The sequence below is a fragment of the Oncorhynchus nerka genome, linkage group LG24 (genome assembly GCF_034236695.1).
Source record: "Oncorhynchus nerka isolate Pitt River linkage group LG24, Oner_Uvic_2.0, whole genome shotgun sequence".
NCBI lineage: Eukaryota > Metazoa > Chordata > Actinopteri > Salmoniformes > Salmonidae > Oncorhynchus > Oncorhynchus nerka.
In genome coordinates, this window is record NC_088419.1 from 58706531 (window position 1) to 58728678 (window position 22148).

The following is a 22148-nucleotide window of genomic DNA, read 5'->3' on the forward strand; positions in this document are numbered from 1 at the left end:
GATTTTTGTTGAAGAACCCCTTTCATTCTCTGGGGTACATGGAAAAGGTGCGGGGGAAAAAACGAGGGTTGATCTCAGCCTGAGATTAATTTCATGAAGAAGGATGAAAAAGTGAGGGGGTTCAATATCAATTGACATCAAAAGTATAGCTAGTTAAACAGAGAGTATTTCATGAAGCTGCCTGCATTGCTGGCCTTGCCTGCTTTTTGGAAAGTCTGAGCCTTGGGCGAAAGAGGGGTACAGTAACCTGAAGAACATTGATCATTCAGCTAAACAGCATCACAAAAGCAAGAAACACAAATTCCCACATCAGATTCAAGCTTCTGGGAAAAGCTGCATCGATCATTTAATGGACGAAGGTCTACGTATTCAAACTGTGCAACGTGAGAAAGTAGGAAGAAACAGGGATGTTATCAAGCTGCTTATCAACGCCACTGCATTTTCCGGCATGCAAGAATTGGCTTTTAGAGGACACGACGAGAGGGAAAGTTCCACTAACAAGAGCAACTACAAGGAGCTTGCAGAGGTAATTGCACATTACGATGCTTTACTTGCTGAACATATGGAACTTTGACGGCCTTTTCTGGGATGTCGAAATTAATTCCGAAGGATTTGATGGCTTCCATCACATCATCCGTTAAAAGTGAGATTAAAGAGAAGGGTTGACGCGCTCAAGTAGGTTTTTTTATTTAGCAAAGGTGATAAAAACAAATCACACAGACAGACACAAGCAAAAACTCATAAGCATTTCACTGTAAAATCTAAACCTGTTGTATTCGGCGCATGTGAAATGTTGCAGCAGCCTAGGCTACACCTAAATATTAGAGATTGGACATGCTGTATGGGATGAAAACGAGACCATTTTTTCAGTCTGATCAACTGTAGTCTACTAATAAGAGAAGCTGCATGCAGCCTATGCGCCCTGTCCATCTGGTTAGTGTGAACTAATTGGTAGCGTTATGTACAGTTGAAGTCGGAGGTTTACATACACCTTATCCAAATTAATTTAAAATCCACAATTCCTGACATTTAATCCTGGGACAAATTCCCTGTCTTAGGTCAGTTAGGATCACCACTTTATTTTAAGAATGTGAAATGTCAGAATAATAGTAGAGAGAATGATTTATTTCAGATTTTATTTATTTGATCACATTCCCGGTTGGTCAGAAGTTTACATACACTCAATTAGTATTTGGTAGCATTGCCTTTAAATGGTTTAACTTGGGTCAAACGTATTGGGTTGCCTTCCACAAGCTTCCCACAATAAGTTGGTTGAATTTTGGCCCATTCCTCCTGACAGAGCTGGTGTAACGGAGTCAGGTTTGTAGGTCTCCTTGCTCGCACACGCTTTTCAGTTCTGCCCACAAATCTTCTATAGGATTGGGGTCAGGGCTTTGTGATGGCCACTCCAATACCTTGACTTTGTTCTTCAGCTTGCAAGCCTCCCCCTTTTTCCTCCAAACATGATGGTCATTATGGCCAAACAGTTCTATTTTTGTTTCATCAGACCAGAAGACATTTTTCCAAAAAGTACGATCTTTGTCCTCATGTGCAGTTGCAAACTGTAGTCTGGCTTTTTTATGGTGATTTTGGAGCAGTGGCATCTTCCTTGCTGAGTGGTCTTTCAGGTTATGTCGATATAGGGCTCATTTTACTGTGGATATAGATACTTTTGTACCTGTTTCCTCCAGCATCTTCACACGGTCCTTTGCTGTTGTTCTGGAATTGATTTGCACTTTTTGCACCAAAGTACGTTCATCTCTAGGAGACAAACGTGTCTCCTTCCTGAGCAGTATGACGGCTGCGTGGTCCCATGGTGTTTATACTTGTGTACTATTGTTTGTACAGATGAACGTGGTCCCTTCAGGTGTTTGTAAATTGCTCCCAAGGATGAACCAGACTTGTGGAGGTCTAAAAAAAAAATTCTGAGGTCTTGGTTGATTTCTTTTGACTTTACCATAATGTCAAGCAAAGAGGCACTGAGTTTGAAGGTAGACCTTGAAATACATCCACAGGTACACCTCCAATTGACTCAAATGATGTCAATTAGCCTATCAGAAGCTTCTCAAGCCATAATTTTCTGGAATTTTCCAAGCTGTTTAAAGGCACAGTCAACTTAGTGTATGTAAACTTCTGACCCACTGGAATTGTGATACAGTGAATTATAAGTGAAATAATCTGTAAACAATTATTTAAAAAATGACTTGTGTCATGCACAAAGTATATGTCCTAACCAACTTGCCAAAACTATAGTTTGTTAACAAGAAACTTGTGGAGTGGTTGAAAAATTAGTTTTAATGACTCCAACCTAAGTGCTTGTAAACTTCTGACTTCATCTGTATTTATAGTCCATTTGTTTGTCAGGAGAAAATGTGAATGTGATCATATCGGGTTAATATTTGAACTTGGGCTGGCTAGGCTGCCTTTATTTTCTCTATCCAAAATTATTAACTGGAATTAATCAATCAACATAATAGTTCTGAAGATGTGAGTTCATGTTTTGTTAGGCCTACAGTTGCATGGGCCTGCATGATACAAACATGCATAAGGCAAGCTCAGCCCTGTGAGTGCTATTGTCTATCCGTTGTTGTCTCTGTGTCTGGGTAGAGGAAATTCCCCTCGTAATCTAGTCTAAATATAATTCATATGAACAAGTATACGGTTGCTGCAGTTTGACAGGGTCTTCATCCTCCCAGGGCCAGGAGTTCTTTTTAAACAATGTGACCTTATAAACTGGTCCCATCATAGCCCATATTAAACTGATTAATCACTGTTATACCTTAAAGGGTCCAGAGTTTTCCTGGTTAGGTTAACAGATAGGGGGAAAACAAAAAAATGCCCCACCTCTCTGGGACCTATGGTGCCACCAGCCTGCTAGCAGTTATCAGTTATCGTCAGCTATGTGGATGATCAGGGCTTTATTCAGGAACTTTTCTTGGGCTACTTTTTTTTAAGTGGGTGAGATGCACGGTCTGTGTTTGACTTTGTGAATTCTAAGGTGTCTGAGTTTAACAACATGGAGAAACTCATTGCCCAAACATATGATGGCTGTGCTGTAATGGAATGTATCTGCTATTTGTATTTACAGTCCCCTCCTGTCCCCCGATTAAGAGGTGATGACCACTCCACTCTAGTACCATTGTCAACTCTCACCTGACATGAACTGAAGCCACGTCTCATGTGCCCCACTCATCCACTGGCACATTAATTGTTTCTTCTCCAAGCGCTGTGAGTACCCCTATAAACTCTCTCATATTACTGTATGTAGTCAATCACACACACAAATACAATCACACTACTACACATCAGTGATTTTACTCCTTGCTTGGACTAACTCACTCTTAGCTCTTTTGTCTAACTGTGTAGCGTATTGTGTTATTTTGTTGTTGTCTTCCCAGTCAAATGCTGTCCTGCCCTCAGTGGAAGAGTTGAGCTCTTCTCCAACACCTCAACCCCTGTCCTGAAGTCAAACCTCTGAACACCTCAACTCATGCCTCATACCCTCATTCAATCCCTGCTGTAATCCCTTCCCAACACGGTGTAAGTAGCCCTCTCATTCCCATTAAAATATGATGATTTTTGAAACATGCTTTGTTGTCTCCGTGCGTTCTGCGCCTATACTGTGGGTCTCCCATCCTCCTCCATTTTCAAGTCACCAGCCTCCACTGGTAGACACGTGCATGTTCTGTACTGTAGGCATCACCTCACTGTTAGGTAACTAAGGCGTGTAAAGACATGCTTTTCTCAACACGGGCAATGCTTCATCCCATGTGCCACAGTCATGAAGCATTTTCTTTGTGGTCAAATGCAGGTATGCAGCCGTTCCATGTTTCTGCATCATGGCAAAAGAGTGGAATTGTTTTGACAAGAATGTATGGAGTGAGTTTCAGCCCGATTCACACGCCAGACAGCTTTGAGTTTAGGGGTAATCATAATAAGGTGTGATAACTTTACAATGTCTTTGTACTGTAAACATACCAGTGTCTGTGTGGGTGAAGAGTTTTGACTTAGATTCTCTCTGGAAATGCATCAGGGTTCACTCCTCAAAGGAAGCACTTCTATCAAAGACCAAAGGGACAAGGGGAGGGCCACAAAGCCCTAAAAGTTTATGGCCCTAACAAATAGTCTACTGGGTCAAAGTCACTGACATTTGGAGAGCATGTGGCCATGACATTGTTGCTTGTGTTTATATATATATCATTAAATAATCATTCAATTAATGATTATAAAATAGGGGAAACTGTCAGAAATCTAAATGATTGAAAAGCTATTAGGGATAGAAGATACTACTAAGAAGAACGATTACTGAAGTGTTAAGAACCATTCCAGGACTGATGATCTACCACAGATATGCACCATAATCTTGAGCAGCAACTTAATTCAACCCATCCCATCCAAAGGGGAATGGGTACACCTTCCATTTACATTGGCCCTGATAGACCTTTAATGACTGATGCTTGATTAATCTAATCGCTCAATGTGATAGATTCATGTCTTCATGTCTTCATATTACTCACCCATAAACCAGATCTCTGCAAGATCCATCACCATCACTGCTCTGAGAAATGAGAACCAGAGAAGGACCAGCCACTGAACAAATACTGTATGGGACAGAGAGAGCATCAGAACAACAGCAGTGGGGCAGATGTGGAGGCTGGACAGTAGCCAATACAAGCTCACTATACTGTCCTATTCATCCCTTCATCTCCAAACAGCCAAACAGGGAGAGAGGGAGAGAGCTGGGGAGAGACCAAAATGGAAAGAGGGATCAGCTAGATGGGGTAGAGAGAGAGAGGGGAAGAGGAAGAGAAAAGAGGGGAGGTATAGAGGGATCAGAGGGTAGAGAGAGAGAGAGGGAGAGAGAGAGAGAGAGAGGGGAAGAGGAAGAGAAAAGAGGGGAGGGATAGAGGATTCAGAGGGTAGAGAGAGAGAGAGAGAGAGAGAGAGAGAGAGAGGGAAGAGAAAGAGAAATGAGGGGAGGGATAGAGGGATCAGAGGGTAGAGGGAGAGAGAGAGAGATGGAAGAGAAAGAGAAAGGAGGGGAGGGATAGAGGGATCAGAGACGGTAGAGGGAGAGAGATACATTGAGGGGTTACTAAAGATTCCCTCTTTCTTCATCCCAGAACATCCTCCTAAGCTCTTAGCTTCTTGCAGTTGTGACTGCTTATTCACAGATCAGTCCATAATACTACAACCAATGGTGAAAAAGTGAAGCTCATGAAATAAGTAATGATTCTATTATACAAACATCTTTCTTCCAGAATGTACCACCTTGAATAGACTATCATCTTTTGACATTTTAGTGGAAACAAGAACTTGCTCTTCAAACCTTCCATAACAATCTATATTTAACAAACTCGCAGATGGTTGGAATAAGATCCAGCTTGAGGATCTTTTTTTTCTGTGTGAGGAAGAAGTCGAGATTTGCCATTTTCCAAGAGTTCCATGTGAGATGAGACATTGATTTTTGACAGGTGTTTGTTTGAATATCAAACAGACCGATGGAGGCCTACAGATGGCCAACAGATTGCATTCCAGACAGGGCCTTCATTCTAGGACTGGCCAGTGGGGGAGCAGAGAGAGTAGTCTCGCCTCGATGGCTCTCTGGGGCTCTGGACGTAAAAACCTCTCATCATCACCATCATCCTCAGACAGAGGCTGTGTCAGGCACCAGAAACCTTGTTTATCCATCAGCGCTGAGATGGGATCAGGTCAGTGTCCATCATACGGTACCTACTGTACCTCAACCTCTAGCACTGCTCTGCTGGACGTCTAGCTGCAAAGGGTTGCCTGGAAACCTGGAGACTGTTGATGACCACTGATTGTTTTCAAATGGAAACAAGGCATTGCAAAAATATGTAGTTTATTTCCTTATGAAAGAGACGGATTGTGTCATAAACTTGGATTGTGTCCTAAGATTATAATCAAGAAAGAGCATATGTGAGGTTGGAGTATAACTGACTACCATCATGACAGCAGACAATACATAATAAACCAGACTTCAGAAATAATTCAGTCCGACAATGACTTGTCCTATAATGCCACATAACAGAACAGAGATAAGATGTATTAAGTACTGTTGTTATTTCTTTAATGGAGGGACTATCATAAAGAGTATAGTTTTCCTTTGAACGATGCCAACCTAACTCCGACCCAGCTTGACCTCTGACCTGTGGCTTTGAGCTTTATCTGACCAAATTATCTGACCGGTTGGTTCAGAGAAAGTGCTGAAAGTTCTGTTTTTATCTCTGTTGGTGTGCGGTATTAGGTAACCAAACACTAAATCACCAGCTTGTTAGCATAACAACAAAGCTAAAGAAGGGTTTTTGTTTCAGGTGTTTGGTAATTGCAGTTTATTTGAAGTGGGACTGTTATGAGTAAACAAAGACTTACAGTCAAGTAAATGCATCTATGCATTATTTCTAGGATATTAAAATAAAGAAACAAAACATTCTAGGGGACCATGATCTAGGTATCATTTAGTGAGGAAAGTGTTAAAGGGAAATTTCCGTCAAAAACGCATCATCATGATTATGTGGCCGGTGACACAATCCAATATTGTGAAAACTTCACTTCTGACATGCAAAACATTTCTGGACTGTACCAACAGTGGACTAATGAAAAAAATACCAAAATATAGTTTTAAGTGAAATATACCTTTAATGCCTGGGCAGAGGAGAACTATAGGGCTCCTATATGGGTCTAAATGTTCCACAGCCCAGGCTCTGGCCAGCTGGTTGGCTGGCTGTCTGTCTAGAGAGGTGCAGCCCAGTCCGGTGAGTCATTGGGTAGTGGGCGCAGGCTGCCAGCAGGTCCATGTGGCGTGATAGTGTGGCAGGCAGTGGACCTAGGGAGTGGGTGAGGAACTGAACACATCCAGACACTGGCCAGCACAGCAGACGGCCCATGAGAGAGCACAGCCAATGTCAACAGGCCCAGGCCACAACCTCAAGCCCCTGGGCCCTAGCCCACGCTCCCCTCGCCTCAGCCCAAGACAGATACAGCCAACATGGGGAGAGAGCTCTGCACAGTGGGGTCTGTATCGAGGATACAGCAGAGGCAAGGTGCATGCTGCTTCTGTGGGGAGGCAGAGAAAACACTGGGCAGGACACTAACTCTCTTGGGTCTCTGGGTAAGAGTAGTCTTGAAAGCCAGACTCTTTGAAATAGAAAAGCTTTAAGAGAAGTTGAATCTGAATTTGCATGCATATAGCTTAAGCTAAGCATAGTACATGTCCTCTGTGTCAGAAACTCTTTGAGGAACTGAACAAGCAGAATAAATGCGAGAAGGGAAAATAAATCTCCCCTCGGTTCCATTTTTCGTAAGATGGAGAGAAGTTTTTGAAAGGCAATCCAAAAGCATCTGCACTTTTAAAAGTGGACTCAACTTACACCAGATGTGCGTTTGGCTCCAGGGCCAAGTCCTCACCGGCAGCCAGGCTTCTCTCTTTCCTGGGGGTGGCAGCATACATAATGGTACAACTGTTTCATGCAACAGGTAGCCTCATAGCCTTTCCCCATCGCTCCACTGGGAGGGCCAGAGGGAGGTAAGAGCTAGTCAGTCTGAGGAAATACTCTCCCTGTGAAGAACAAACCCAGAGAGAAAGACAGAAAGGAGAAAGAGAGGAGCTTCAACCCTGCAAGCTCCATTGTGACGGTTCCCTCATGCTGTTTTACAGTAACAATGACTTGCAGATTCAACTATGGACTACACCTCTCCTCCCCCGCCCCCACCCCGTGCTCGACCCCAACTCCAGCTGAGGTAGAATGGAAGGTTACTTTTCTTAACCCCATTACAAGACAAATAGAACTCACAGGGAAAGGATAGGGGGCCAAATGTGTATTTTAATTCAGAAAATATTGCCAAAGGGGATAGCCGGGCTAGGAATGCTTGACTCCCATCCCTCAAAGACCAAGGGGGGTCTTGAGGTAGTCAAGCAGAACTGTAAGGATTACTGGATTTTTACAAGGAGGCTTTTCATTTTATTCAGGAGAAGCTAAAGAAGCTTCCATAAGGTTTCCAGACTTTTTACCAGCCATGATTTGTTGTGAACTCTCACTTTACAAGAAATTATCTTTCGACATGCTGAAATGATGACTGAAATCGGAGAAACTGTTTAAATGCAACATGGAGGGGAATGTTGTTCCCCTGATGCTTCAGTCTAGGGTCATGTCAGACATTGGCAAAAGTATTATCAAAATAGTTGGGCCAGCTACTTTCCTAGTTGCAAGTAAACCACAATATCTGCGAATTTATAGTGATTTCAGGACATAGTACCTGCCCAAGGAGGTGTATCCAATTGATGTGAGAAATATAAAAATGTATGTGCAGGTATTCCCAAACTGGGGTACGTGCAATGCCGTCGGGGGTACGCCAAATAAAAATGTGATTCACATTTTCAAACAGTCCATTTATATTTTCCAACAGGGCTATACATTTGGGTGAGTTTTTTCTCTCGCCTGAGTAGCCTCGTTTCACAGCCAAAAATAAAATTAAACCATCTAGTGTTCAGCGAAGATAACAACACAATGTCAAATACAGGTAGCCTACTCAAATAATTAACATTCAATCACATTAACCATTACTCTCTCACGGGAATTCCACTAACGGTCCGTCTGTAACCAAACGTACCTGCTGCTCATGTTGGTATCTGTACTGATGGCGCAAAAGCCATGACAGGGAGACATAGTGGAGTGGTAACACATGTGCAAGCAGTTGCTCCCGAGGCCACTTGGGTAAACTGCAGCATCCACCGAGAGGCTCTTGCTGCCAAGGGAATACCTGACAGCTTGAAAGACGTTTTGGACACTACAGTGAACATTTAACATTTAAGTCATTTAGCAGACGCTCTTATCCAGAGCGACTTACAAATTGGTGCGTTCACCTTAAGACATCCAGTGGAACAGCCACTTTACAATAGTGCATCTAAATCTTTTAAGGGGGTGAGAAGGATTACTTTATCCTATCCTAGGTATTCCTGAAAGAGGTGGGGTTTCAGGTGTCTCCGGAAGGTGGTGATTGACTCCGCTGTCCTGGCGTCGTGAGGGAGTTTGTTCCACCATTGGGGGGCCAGAGCAGCGAACAGTTTTGACTGGGCTGCGCGGGAACTGTACTTCCTCAGTGGTAGGGAGGCGAGCAGGCCAGAGGTGGATGAACGCAGTGCCCTTGTTTGGGTGTAGGGCCTGATCAGAGCCTGGAGGTACTGAGGTGCCGTTCCCCTCACAGCTCCGTAGGCAAGCACCATGGTCTTGTAGCGGATGCGAGCTTCAACTGGAAGCCAGTGGAGAGAGCGGAGGAGCGGGGTGACGTGAGAGAACTTGGGAAGGTTGAACACCAGACGGGCTGCGGCGTTCTGGATGAGTGAAAATGGTTAACTTTGTTAAAGCAAGGCCCCTGAACTCTTGTGTATTTTCTGCACTATGCAATGATATGGGCAGGGACCATGTAACGCTTTTACAACACTGGTTATCAAGGGGCAAAGTATTGACATATTTTTTGGAATTGAGAGACGAGCTTAAAGTTTTTACTGACCATAATTTTCACTTGTCTGACCACCTGCATGATGACGAGTTTCTCACATGACTGGCCTACCTGAATGATCTGAATCTACAGGGGCTCTCCACAACTATATTCAATGTTCAGGACAAAATTGAGGCTATAATTAAGAAGTTGGAGTTCTTCTCTGTCTGCATTAACAAGGACAACACACAGGTCTTTCCATCATTTTATGATTTTTTTGTGTAAATGAACTCAAGCTTACAGACAATGTCATATTTGACATAGCGAAGCACCTGAGTGAGTTAGGTGCGCAATTACGCAGGTACTTTCCTGAAACGGATGACACAAACAACTGGATTCGTTATCCCTTTCATGCCCTGCCTTCAGTCCACTTACCGATATCTGAACAAGAGAGCCTCATAGATATTCTGTGAAAATGTAATTTAATCAGAAGCCACTGTCAGATTTCTGGATTGGGCTGCACTCAGAGTATCCTGCATTGGCATATCATGCTATTAAGACACAGACGCTGTAATGGCCGTCGTCAGTGGAAGAAGGTGAGGACCGAGGTGCAGCGTGGTAAGTGTTCATGATTTTGAATATAATCAAAACTGAACACTAAACAAAATAACAACTAGGAAGAACGAACAAACGAAACAGTCCTGTCTAGTGATGACACACAAAACAGAAAATAAACACCCACGCAACACAGGTGGAAAAAGGCTACCTAAGTATGATTCTCAATCAGAGACAACTAACGACACCTGCCTCTGATTGAGAACCATACCAGGCCAAACTCAAAAACAATATAGAAAAACAAACATAGACTGCCCACCCCAACTCACGCCCTGACCATACTAAAACAAAGACAAAAAGTGCCCCCAAAAAAGTGCGGACTCCGGCCTCAAAACCTGAACCTATAGGGGAGGGTCTGGGTGGGCGTCTGTCCGCGGTGGCGGGGGCGGCTCTGGCGCGGGACATGGACCCCACTTCACCATAGTTTTTCTCTGCCTCATTATCCGCTTCCGTGGCCTCTTTAACGCGGCGACCCTCGCCGCTGACCTCGGACTGGGGACCCAAGCCACGGGTCCCGAATGGACGGGAGATTCCGGCAGCACCGGACGGACGGGAGATTCCGGCAGCACCGAACAGGCAGGAGACTCCGGCAGCTCCGGAGTGAAGGGCGATTCCGGCAGTGCCGGCGTGACGGACGGCTCTGGCAGCTCCTGGCTGACTGACGGCTCTGGCAGCTGCTGGCTGACTGGTGGCTCTGGCAGCTCCTGACTGGCGGGTGGCTCTGGCAGCTCCTGAATGGCGGGTGGCTCTGGCAGATCAGGACAGACGGGCGACTCTGGCAGCTCAGGACAGATGGGAGACTCTGGCAGCTCGGGACAGACGGGAGACTCTGGCAGCTCGGGACAGACGGGAGACTCTGGCAGCTCGGGACAGACGGGAGACTCTGGCAGCTCGGGACAGACGGGAGACTCTGGCAGCTCGGGACAGACGGGAGACTCTGGCAGCTCAGGAGAGACGGGAGACTCTAACAGTGCTGGGCAGGAGGAAGACTCTGGCAGCACTGGACAGGCGGGAGCACCTGTAGGAAGGAGACGGAGAGACAGCCTGGTGCGGGGGGCTGCCACCGGAGGGCTGGTGCATGGAGGTGGCACCGGATAGACCGGACCCTGAAGGCGCACTGGAGCTCTCGAGCACCGAGCCTGCCCAACCCTACCTGGCTGAATGCTCCCCGTAGCCAGGCCAGTGCAGCAAGGTGGAATAGCTCGCACTGGGATGTGCTGGCGAACCGGGGACACCATGCGTAGGGCTGGTGCCATGTACCGCGGCCCGAGGAGACGCACTGGAGACCAGATTCGCTGAGCCGGCTTCATGGCACCTGGCTCGATGCCCACTCTAGCCCGGCCGATACGAGGCGCTGCAATGTACCGCACCGGGCTAAGCACGCGCACCGGGGACACCGTGCGCCTCACGGCATAACACGGTGCCTGCCTGTTCCCTCTCTTTCCACGGTAAGCACGGGGAGTTGGCTCAGGTCTCCTACCTGACTTAGCCACACTCCCTGTGTGCCACCCCCCAATACATTTTTGGGGCTGCCTCACGGGCTTCCAGCCGCGCCGCCTTGCTGCCTCCTCATACCACCACCTCTCGGCTTTCGCTGCCTCCAGCTCCTGCCTGTGCCCAGGGTCCTTTGCTATCCAGGATCTCCTCCCATGCCCAGGAGTCCTGAGATCGCTGCTGCTGCTGCACGTTACCACGGTGCTTGGTCCTTTGGTGGTGGGTGTTTCTGTAATGGCCGTTGTCGGTGGAAGAAGGTGAGGACCAAGGTGCAGCGTGGTAAGTGTTCATGATTTTTAATATAATCAAAACTGAACACTAAGCAAAATAACAACTAGGAAGAACGAACAAACGAAACAGTCCTGTCTAGTGATGACACACAAAACAGAAAATAAACACCCACGCAACACAGGTGGAAAAGGCTACCTAAGTATGATTCTCAATCAGAGAAAACTAACGACACCTGCCTCTGATTGAGAACCATACCAGGCCGAACTCAAAAACAAACATAGAAAAACAAACATAGACTGCCCACCCCAACTCACACCCTGACCATACTAAAACAAAGACAAAATAAAGGAACTAAGGTCAGAACGTGACAGATGCCCTTTGCAACCACGTACCTATGTGAGAGTGGATTCTCGGCCCTCACTAGCATGAAAACTAAATACAGGCACAGACTATGTGTGGAAAATGATTTAAGACTGAGACTCTCTCCAATACAACCCAACATCGCAGAGTTATGTGCATCCTTTCAAGCACACCCTTCTCATTAACCTGTGGTGAGTTATTCACCATTTTCAATTAAGAAATAAGGTTTGATATGTAAGATGGTTAAATAAAGAGAAAAATTATTATTATTATATTATTATTTGTGCCCTGGTCCTAGAAGAGCTCTTTGTCACTTCCCACGAGTCGGGTTGTGACAAAAACTAATTCTTATGTTTAATAAATCTATAGTTTGTGTGTGGCAGGCTTATAATAATTGCAAAAAACAACATTTTAGAGTACGCTGACCCTGGTGCTAGAGGGGGTATGCAGCTGGAGGTTGAATTTTTAAAGGGGTACGGGACTATGAAAAGTTTGGGAACCACTGAGCTAGAGGATTTCGGAACGGAACTGAAGTCTCAAGTAATACTATTCCATAGATTTTTTTTGTCACTTCAAAGAGGAAGCCAGCACAGCAGAAAAGAAGTCAAGCTGAGGTAAAGTAGCTAATGTTACCTAGCTAACTAGAGAGCTACATTTGTTTAACTAAACCAAAATCTATTTAGCTTAGCTTTCATAATAGGCTGGCTACACATTCCAAAGAATATCAATGTAATTAGCCAGCTGCAATCTGGCGATTTGATTTGTAACTTTGCAAGCTAAAGTTAGCTAGCTAACTGATGACAATGACATTGGCACCAGCTTTAGTAGTACAGAGCCTGTAGACCCATTGAATGAAAGCTTTCAGCCTGGAATAAGCCCAAGCTCAACATCACCTGATGTTGATACAAGCCATGACAGCCAAAGGTATTTATGAAAGCACAGTACTCTCTTGAGAAAACAAAATCACCAATGCACTAAACTGTCTACAAGACAAGTGCTCCTCAAACCTTTCACAACCTTGCAGTCTTGCACCCTTGGCATTGGGAGAGGGGCTGTTAGTATACTATTATAGGGGTGAATATAATTTATTTGACATACATGATTTGTTGATAACTAGTAAATAGTAGCCCACAGCAAAGTGTGTTGAAATAATTTGTCATTTAACCACTTCTGCTAGTTAGTTTTTGCTACCATGTGGGTTTTAGCTTGCTTGAGACTGCTAACTGAGGAGTGTTAATTCACCTGTTTCCATACATGTGTCACGGCTGTTGAAGGAAGTGGACCAAGGTCCAGCGTGGTGAGCGTACATCTTCTTTTATTTAGAAAAGACGCCGAACAAAACAATAAACACTACCAAACAAACCGTGAAGCTACAGGCTATGTGCCATAAACAAAAGTCAACTTCCCACAAGGACATGTGGAAAAAAGGGCTACCTCAGTATGGTTCTCAATCAGAGACAACGATAGACAGCTGTCCCTGATTGAATAGAATATAGAATACCCACCCCAACTCACACCCTACCAAACCAAAATAGAGACATCAACAGGATCTCTAAGGTCAGGGTGTGACAACATGTTGCATTTTAAAAAAAATCTTACAAAAGAGTTGTTTAATCTAACTGCTTAACTATTTATCTGTACATGGAATTACTTTTTTGTTACTCATATTTTCTCATCTTTACAAGAAAATGCCATGGGCACTATCTGATGTGTGGAGACTTTTCACTGCAGCTAATGTAGAAGGAAAAGCTGTGTACATTTGCAAATACTGTGCCAAATCATGTGTGAAGAATGCAACAAAGATGCAGAATCATCTGGCCAAGTGCATAAAGTTCCTTCAGCGTTCACAACAAGCAACCTCAGTCGATGTGAAAATTATGAATCAGACACCTTATAGGTAGCAACAGCTGGAATCAGAAGTTTTTTGACTCAATGGAGGAACGTAGTCAGAGAAATGCTGATGAATGTCTTCCTCGAGCTGTGTATGCAACTGGTTCACCTCTGATGCTCACAGGCAATGTGTATTGGAAGACATTTCTAAATGTTCTTTGCCCAGCATACACCCCTCCAACCAGACATGCTTTATCTACTAATTTGCTGGATGCAGAGTTCAACAGAAGAATCAATTCATTTAATTAAAGTTCAATTCGTAACTAAATTGTTTTTTATTTATATTGTAAGGATTTAATCATTTGCAATTATGTCTACTTATCAAGGCACAAGGCGAGACCCAGATGCAGACACAGGAGGCAGATGGTTGGAGTCTTAAAATGTTTATTAATCCAAAGGGCTAGGCAAAATAATGATTGTGGACAGGCAAAAAGGTGAAAACCAGATCAGAGTCCAGGAGGTACAGAGTGGCAGGCAGGCTCGTGGTTAAGGCAGGCAGAATGGTCATGCAGGCGGGTACAAAGTCCAGAAACAGGCAAGGGTCAAAAGCGGGAGGACTAGAAAAAGGAGAATGCAAAAAGCGGGAAAAACGCAGGTTTACTTGGAAACATACAAGACGAACTGGCACAGAGAGACAGGAAACACAGGGATAAATACACTGGGGAAAACAAGCGACACCAGGAGGGGAGACAATAACGAGGACAGGTGTAACAGATCAGGGTGTGACACTACTTATGATAAGGTAAAAGGGTTATGTTCCTATCTCCATATGATATGGTAAATATATCCAATGCAAAAAAAATATCTACATTTAAATGGTATTAATATTAATTTGCGTGTATTTCTGTTAATTCCCATATATTCCTGTTAATTCCCACAAAGTTTCCACCTCTGAATATTCCCCAAAATGTGGAGGGGGGGTGGACATCCCGTAGAGGTTATGGCAATGTATGACATACAGTGCATACGGAAAGTATTCAAACCCCTTGACTTATATACATATATACAGTATATATACACACACTACAGCATTGTGCCAGATCTTCAGTTTCTTGGCAATTTCTCTCATGGAATAGCCTTCATTTTGCAGAACAACAGTAGACTGATGATTTTCAGAAGAAAGTTATTTGTTTCTGGCCATTTTGAGCCTGTAATCGAACCCACAAATGCTGATGCTCCAGATACTCAACTAGTCTAAAGAAGGCCAGTTTTATTGCTTCTTTAATCAGGACAACAGTTTTCAGCTGTGCTAACATAATTGTAAAAGGGTTTTCTAATGATCAATTAGCCTTCTAAAATGATAAACTTGGATTAGCTAACACAACGTGCCATTGGAACACAGGAGTGATGGTTGCTGATAATGGGCCTCTGTACACCCATATACTGTAGATATTCCATTAAAGAATCTGCCGTTTCCAGCTACAATAGTCATTTACAACATTAATAATGTCTACACTGTATTTCTGATCAATGTGATGTTATTTTAATCAACAAAAATGTGCCTTTCTTTCAAAAACAAGGACATTTCTAAGTGACCCCAAACTTTTGAACAGTAGTGCATGTTAAATCCTTATTCTAAAATGTATTTCATTATTTTTTCCCCCTCATTAATCTCCACTCAATACCCCATAATGACAAAGCAAAAACAGGTTTTTATACATTCTTTTTCAAAGAAATACTGAAATATCACATTAACATAAGTATTCAGGCCCTTTACTGAGAACTTTGTTGAAGCACTTTTGGCAGTGATTGCAGCCCGAGTCTTCTTGGGTATGACGCTACAAGCTTGGCACACATGTATTTGGAGGGTTTCTCCCATTCTTCTCTGCAGATCCTCTCAAGCTCTGTCAGGTTGGATGGGGAGATGCTGCACAGCTATTTTCAGGTCTCTCCAGAGATGTTTGATCGGGTTCAAGGCCAGGCTCTGGCTGGGCCACTCAAGGACATTCAAAGACTTGTCCCGAAGCCACTCCTGCGTTGCCTTGGCTGTGTGCTTAGGGTCGTTGTCCTGTTGGAAGGTGAACCTTCGCCCTAGTCTGAGGTCCTGAGCGCTCTGGAGCAGGTTTTCATCAAGGAACTCTCTGTACTTTGCTCCGTTCATCTTTCCCTCGATCCTGACTAGTCTCCCAATCACTGAAAAACATCCCCAACAGCATGATGCTGCCACCACCATGATTCACCATACGAATGGTGCCAGCTTTCCTCCAGACGTGCCTCTTGGCATTCAGGCCAAGACCAGAGAATCTTGTTTTTCATTGTCTGAGAGTCCTTTATGTGCCTTTTGGCATTTTCCAGGCAGGAAATGTGCCTTTTACTGAGGAGTGGCTTCCGTCTGGCCACCCTACCATAAAGGCCTGATTGGTGGAGTGCTGCAGAGATGGTTGTCCTTCTGGAAGCTTCTCCCTTCTCCACAGAGGAACTCTGGAGCTCTGTCAAGAGTGACCATTGGGGTCTTGGTCACCTCCATGACCAAGGCCCTTTTCCCCCGATTGCTCAGTTTGGCCGGGCGGCCAGCTCTAGGAAGAGTCTTGGTAGTTCCAAACTTCTTCCATTTAAGAATGTTGGAGGCCACTTTGTTCTTGGGGACCTTCAATGCTGCAGACATTTTTTGGTACCCTTCCCCAGATCTGTGCCTCGACACAATCCTGTTTTGGAACTCTATGGACAAATCCTTCGACCTCATGGCTTGGTTTTTGCTCTGACATGCGTCTACTATGCGACTTATATAGACAGGTGTTCCTTTCTAAATCATGTCCAATCAAATTAATTTACTACAGGTGGACTCCAATTAAGTTGTAGAAACAACTCAAGGATGATCAATGGGAACAGGATCCACCTGAGCTCAATTTCGAGTCTCATAATAAAGGTCTCAATACTTGTGTAAATACTTTTTTTTTTTAAATATTTTTTTTAATATACATTCGCAAACATTTCTAAAAACCTATTTTCGCTTAGTCATTATGGGGTATTGTGTGTAGATTGATGAGGGAACACAATTTTTTAATACATTTTAGAATAAGGCTGTAACATAACGAAAATTGGACATTCAAAGGGTGCACTATATATACAATAGAATTAAAATGTACTAATAATGCTTATGATAAATACTACAGTTTTTTTAAAGGGAATACTTGAATATGGTGTGTTTGGGTGGTGCATTGAGGTGTTCGGAGTGACTTTGGATTGTAGTTATGGGACCTTTCACATCTCCTCTTGACAGTCTTCAACTTCCTTGTATCCAAGCGGTATTGTCTGTGAGAGAAAGACGAAAATGCTATCAGATGGAAAATTGTTGTGGACTATCTGTATTCTTACTTAATGGTGCATAATAATATGAGACATTACACAGACACATGTTAGCTAGCAAGCTACAACACACAGGTATAGTTACTAGAGCAATATGAGGCATGAAACCAACGTAATTCCTTTACTGTCCACCATCATCATCAAACCAGTATTGCTCCTCATGAGAGACACTGAGTATAGCTAGGTTAGTTAGCTACCTACAGTAGCTATAACATTAGACTACAGTACATTTTAGGTCTATGAAACAGCTAGCTAAACTTGGATAGTAATGGTACTAGCAGGCCTCGTTATGGTGGAATTGATGGCCAAATTGTACTGTACTGAAGAACACTGCCTTGCATAAAAAGAGAGGTTATATTTCTAGCTAGCTACCAACAGCAAAACAACTTACACGTTTGTCATTTGCCCTTCTGAGTCCTGGTCCAGCTAGTATAAGCTGACACCGCTACTTGCTGGTCTCGCAAATTATTTTTCTTGCTGTCTTAACTCCTCTTCAGTCTATTCCAGCTCAAATAAATAGGGATGTATGTTCCTAAGTTTTTAAAAAACCATCATAAAATGTTGTCGTTGTCCAGCTCTTCTTGGAAAGAGGAATCATCCGAAGCAGCCACTGTAGCTAATTATTTAGCAGTCTCAGATAGACAGTGCAATATAGCTCCGTGCTATTGTGATCTTGCAATCTGCGAAACACAAAGGCCACAATAATTGCTACAAAACATGACTCCATTCATTTTAAAATCAGACAGCAGGCTCAATCAACCAATGGTGTCATCGGTTGAACTCTCCCGGCGCGAAAATTGCAAAATGCAGCCATAGTGCATAATTATATCTGAAACACCCAATCATCAATCAGAATGATGTAGGGAGACTGGGAAAAACAAATAGTGTCTAGAGGTGAAGTTTCCTTTTAAGTCACAGGTTTGTATGGGGAATTCATTTTGTTGTCTTTTAACAGGAATTCAAGGTGAGGAAAGATCCTTTAACAAACATAAACGTGGAACAAAGGAGTGAAGGGGGAAACTGTGCTGAAAGAATGTGTGGCTCTTCTTTCTACTGCTAACGTGCTCACGGCACCTCCTGTCAGGGAAGAAAAAACCCAGGAAAAAAGGAACTGGGGAAATGCAAAACAAAGCCATCCTCCCCTAGTCTCCCCTGGTCTGGCGAGTGATTGATTATGACCTGTCTGCTTCTCTGCTCTTTACTATTTACTGACTGTCTTTTAGCAAAGTCTACTAAGATTGACTTTATATGTGCTATTGGAGTTGAAGGATAGGAGTTTTGCACAAGTGGATAAAAGTTTTTGTCCTGTATTGCCTAATGGTAGACTAAGAAGTTAAGAGTTTCATTCCAAAACTCTATACATCCATTTTCTGAAATGTTGGTAAATGATCTTTTGTTGTTTAAATAAATTATGAAAGAGATGGGTGTGTTTTTTCACTATCTAATCATGGCATGGGGTTGTTTAATGACAGACGTATCATTTGTTTTAAATCTGCCACTTAATGGTTTTATTTTGCAAAATGCTATATATCCGCCTCACTGTTAGAGAAATAAATAGTTCTGCTAGGTTTTACACAGTCAAATGTAACAAATAACTCAATTATTTATAAAGAAATGTATAAATTAAGCATTTGTGACATCAAAATATATACAGACAGATTATTTCACTTATAATTCACTGTATCACAATTCCAGTGGGTCAGAAGTTCACATACACTATGTTGACTGTGCCTTTAAACAGCTTGGAAAATTCCAGAAAATATGTCATGGCTTTAGAAGCTTCTGATAGGCTAATTGACATAATTTGAGTCAATTGGAGGTGTACCTGTGGATGTCTTTTAAGGTCTATATTCAAACTCAATGCCTCTTTGCTTGACATCATAGGAAAATCAAAAGAAATCAGCCAAGACCTCAGAAATAAATTGTAGATCTCCACAAGTCTGGTTCATCCTTGGGAGCAATTTCCAAACACCTGAAGGGACCACGTTCATCTGTACAAACAATAGTACGCAGGTATAAACACCATGGGACCACACAACCGTTATACCGCTCAGGAAGCAGACACGTTCTATCTTCTAGAGATGAACGTACTTTGGTGCGAAAAGTGCAAATCAATCCCAGAACAACAGCAAAGGACCTTGTGAAGATGCTGGAGGAAACAGGTACAAAAGTATCTATATCCACGGTAAAACGAGTCCTGTATCCACGTAACCTGAAAGACCGCTCAGCAAGGAAGATGCCACTGCTCCAAAACCGCCATAAAAAAGCCAGACTACAGTTTGCAACTGCACATGGGGACAAAGATCGTACTTTTTGGAGAAATGTCCTCTGGTCTGATGAAACAAAAATAGAACTGTTTGGCCATAATGACCATCGTTATGTTTGGAGGAAAAAGGGGGAGGCTTGCAAGCCGAAGAACATCATCCCAACCTGGAAGCACGAATGTGGCAGTATCATGTTGTGGGGGTGCTTTGCTGCAGGAGGGACTAGTGCACTTCACAAAATAGATGGCACCATGAGGAGGGGAAAATACTTATTTTCCACCATAATTTGCAAATAAATTCATAAAAAATCCTACAATGTGATTTTCTGGATTTTTTCCCCTCATTTTGTCTGTCATAGTTGAAGTGTACCTATGATGAAAATGACAGGCCTCTCTCATCTTTTTAAGTGGGAGAACTTGCACAATTGGTGTCTGACTAAATACTTTTTTGCCCCACTGTAAAGAGAGATCTGTACGTAAAGCACTTACATTTGACATTTTAGTCATTTAGCATATGCTCTTATCCAGAGCGACTTACATACAGTAAGTTCATTCAAGATATCTAGGTGAGACAACCACATATCACAGTCAAATAAGGGATATGAACATTCCATTCCAGCTGAACAATGGATACATAGTGCTTTCCACCACCCCTAAAAAAAACATTTTCATACACATCTAAAATCAATTAATAAAAAATATGAGAACAGTAATATTGCACTCACACGTGAAGGTACCCATAAGCAATCACTTCTGATGAAAAAACACAAATGTGAAACATTTGTGGAAATAGCATTTTGGAAATAAACTTTCAAATGCACAGTGTCGATGATGTAGAGAAGATCATTGCCAAAGTTTCCAGAGAGAGCCCTCCCTCAGCTGTGTTGTTGTTCATTAATATATATATATATTTGATTTATGGGTAATTTTCAATCCTCCACGAACCCCATTGTTTAATTGGTGGTATTCGTAAAGAAAATAAAAAAATACTTTCTTCTTTTCGGCCACACAGTGGGCGGTTTGTAAGCGCTTTGTTTGTTCTTTTCCTTTTTTGTTTTGCTTTCCTCTCCTCAAGCTGCAAGTCTTTAGTCAGAGCTTTGCTTTGACAGGTGAAGATCAACTAGAGCCATCGCTATTGGCAACCATGTGGGATTGGAAGGAAAGGTGGCACTGGGGTCAGCGGCAGCAGAGTTATTCTATACCTATGCAATAACACACCCAGCCCCTACGGGGTTAAAGTTCACCTACAACATACAGTACCTTCACCAAATTTCTACTAACAGAGCGCTACTATCTCCAAATAAGTCTAAATTTACTCAATTGGGTTTATCTGCAGGGGATGTTTTGAATTTCATCAACAGAAAATCCTGAAGTAAAGTAAATCCTCACAGGATAGAGTAAACTCCCGAGTGGCTCAACGGTCTAAGGCACTGCATCTCAGTGATCTACGGCACTGCATCTCAGTGCAAGAGGCATCACTACAGTCCCTGGTTCGAATCCAGGACGTATCACATCCGGCTGTGATTGGGAGTCCCATAGGGCGGCGAACAATTGGTCCAGGGTCGCCAGAGTAGGCTGTCATCGTAAATAAGAATTTGTTCTTAACTGACTTGCCTAGTTAAATAAAGGTTCAAATAATAATGAAATTCCAGGCATTCTTACACCCAAAATGTGAAACAAATTGTGTCTGGTGTCCTGATGGATGGTCTATGAACAGTGAACCTCTGTTGAAGAACATGAAATAGTGGGAATGCAATTAAGCAATCATATTTTTAATTATGAGAATGTCAATTGAGCTTGTCAAGGATGAATAATTTCAGTGGAGACAGTAAAATATACCTAACAAGGCCTTTCTCAGTGGTAAACACACAGCTTTTAAAACTGTAATTAGCATGTAATGCTTAACACATGGCTTACAAGCCATCTCCTAGCCCATTCTCCCTCCTCTCTTCCACTTTCTCCTCTCTCTGTAGGACACACTTCTCAACCAGTCTGAAATCTAACCACGCTAATAGGAAGTCAAATCTGTGTGGGCGATTTGGAGGCCCACAAGTAGTTAAGTACTGTTCGGTCTGTGTTTGAACATTTTTAAAGACCCAATCTGTCGTTTCAACAGCCTGACTCAAATTAAATGATAAAATAGGGTGATTATCCAATTCTGTGCAAAAACAAATCCATAATTTAGTAATTTGGAAGTAGACACTGAAGTAGGTGTTTCTACTGATTTTGAGTCTCTTACTGGCGCCATATGATGATCATTTCCCTCTTCTGGAGTTCACAAAAAGTAAATCCACTCCACCAAGGACGCAATGTGTCATATTCTCACCGTAATGGGGAATCCTCTGGTATTTGTGGGCCATAGAAGAGGACAGGGGTTAAAAACGAACAAATCCCATCTTACTGTACATGTCCCTGCCTCCGTACCCCGCAACAACTTCCCCCCTTCCCCACCCAACCCAACCACCCACCCACCCAAAGCGTTCAAGAATTCCCCTTGAGAGACAGACACAGATAATTGGTCACAGATTTT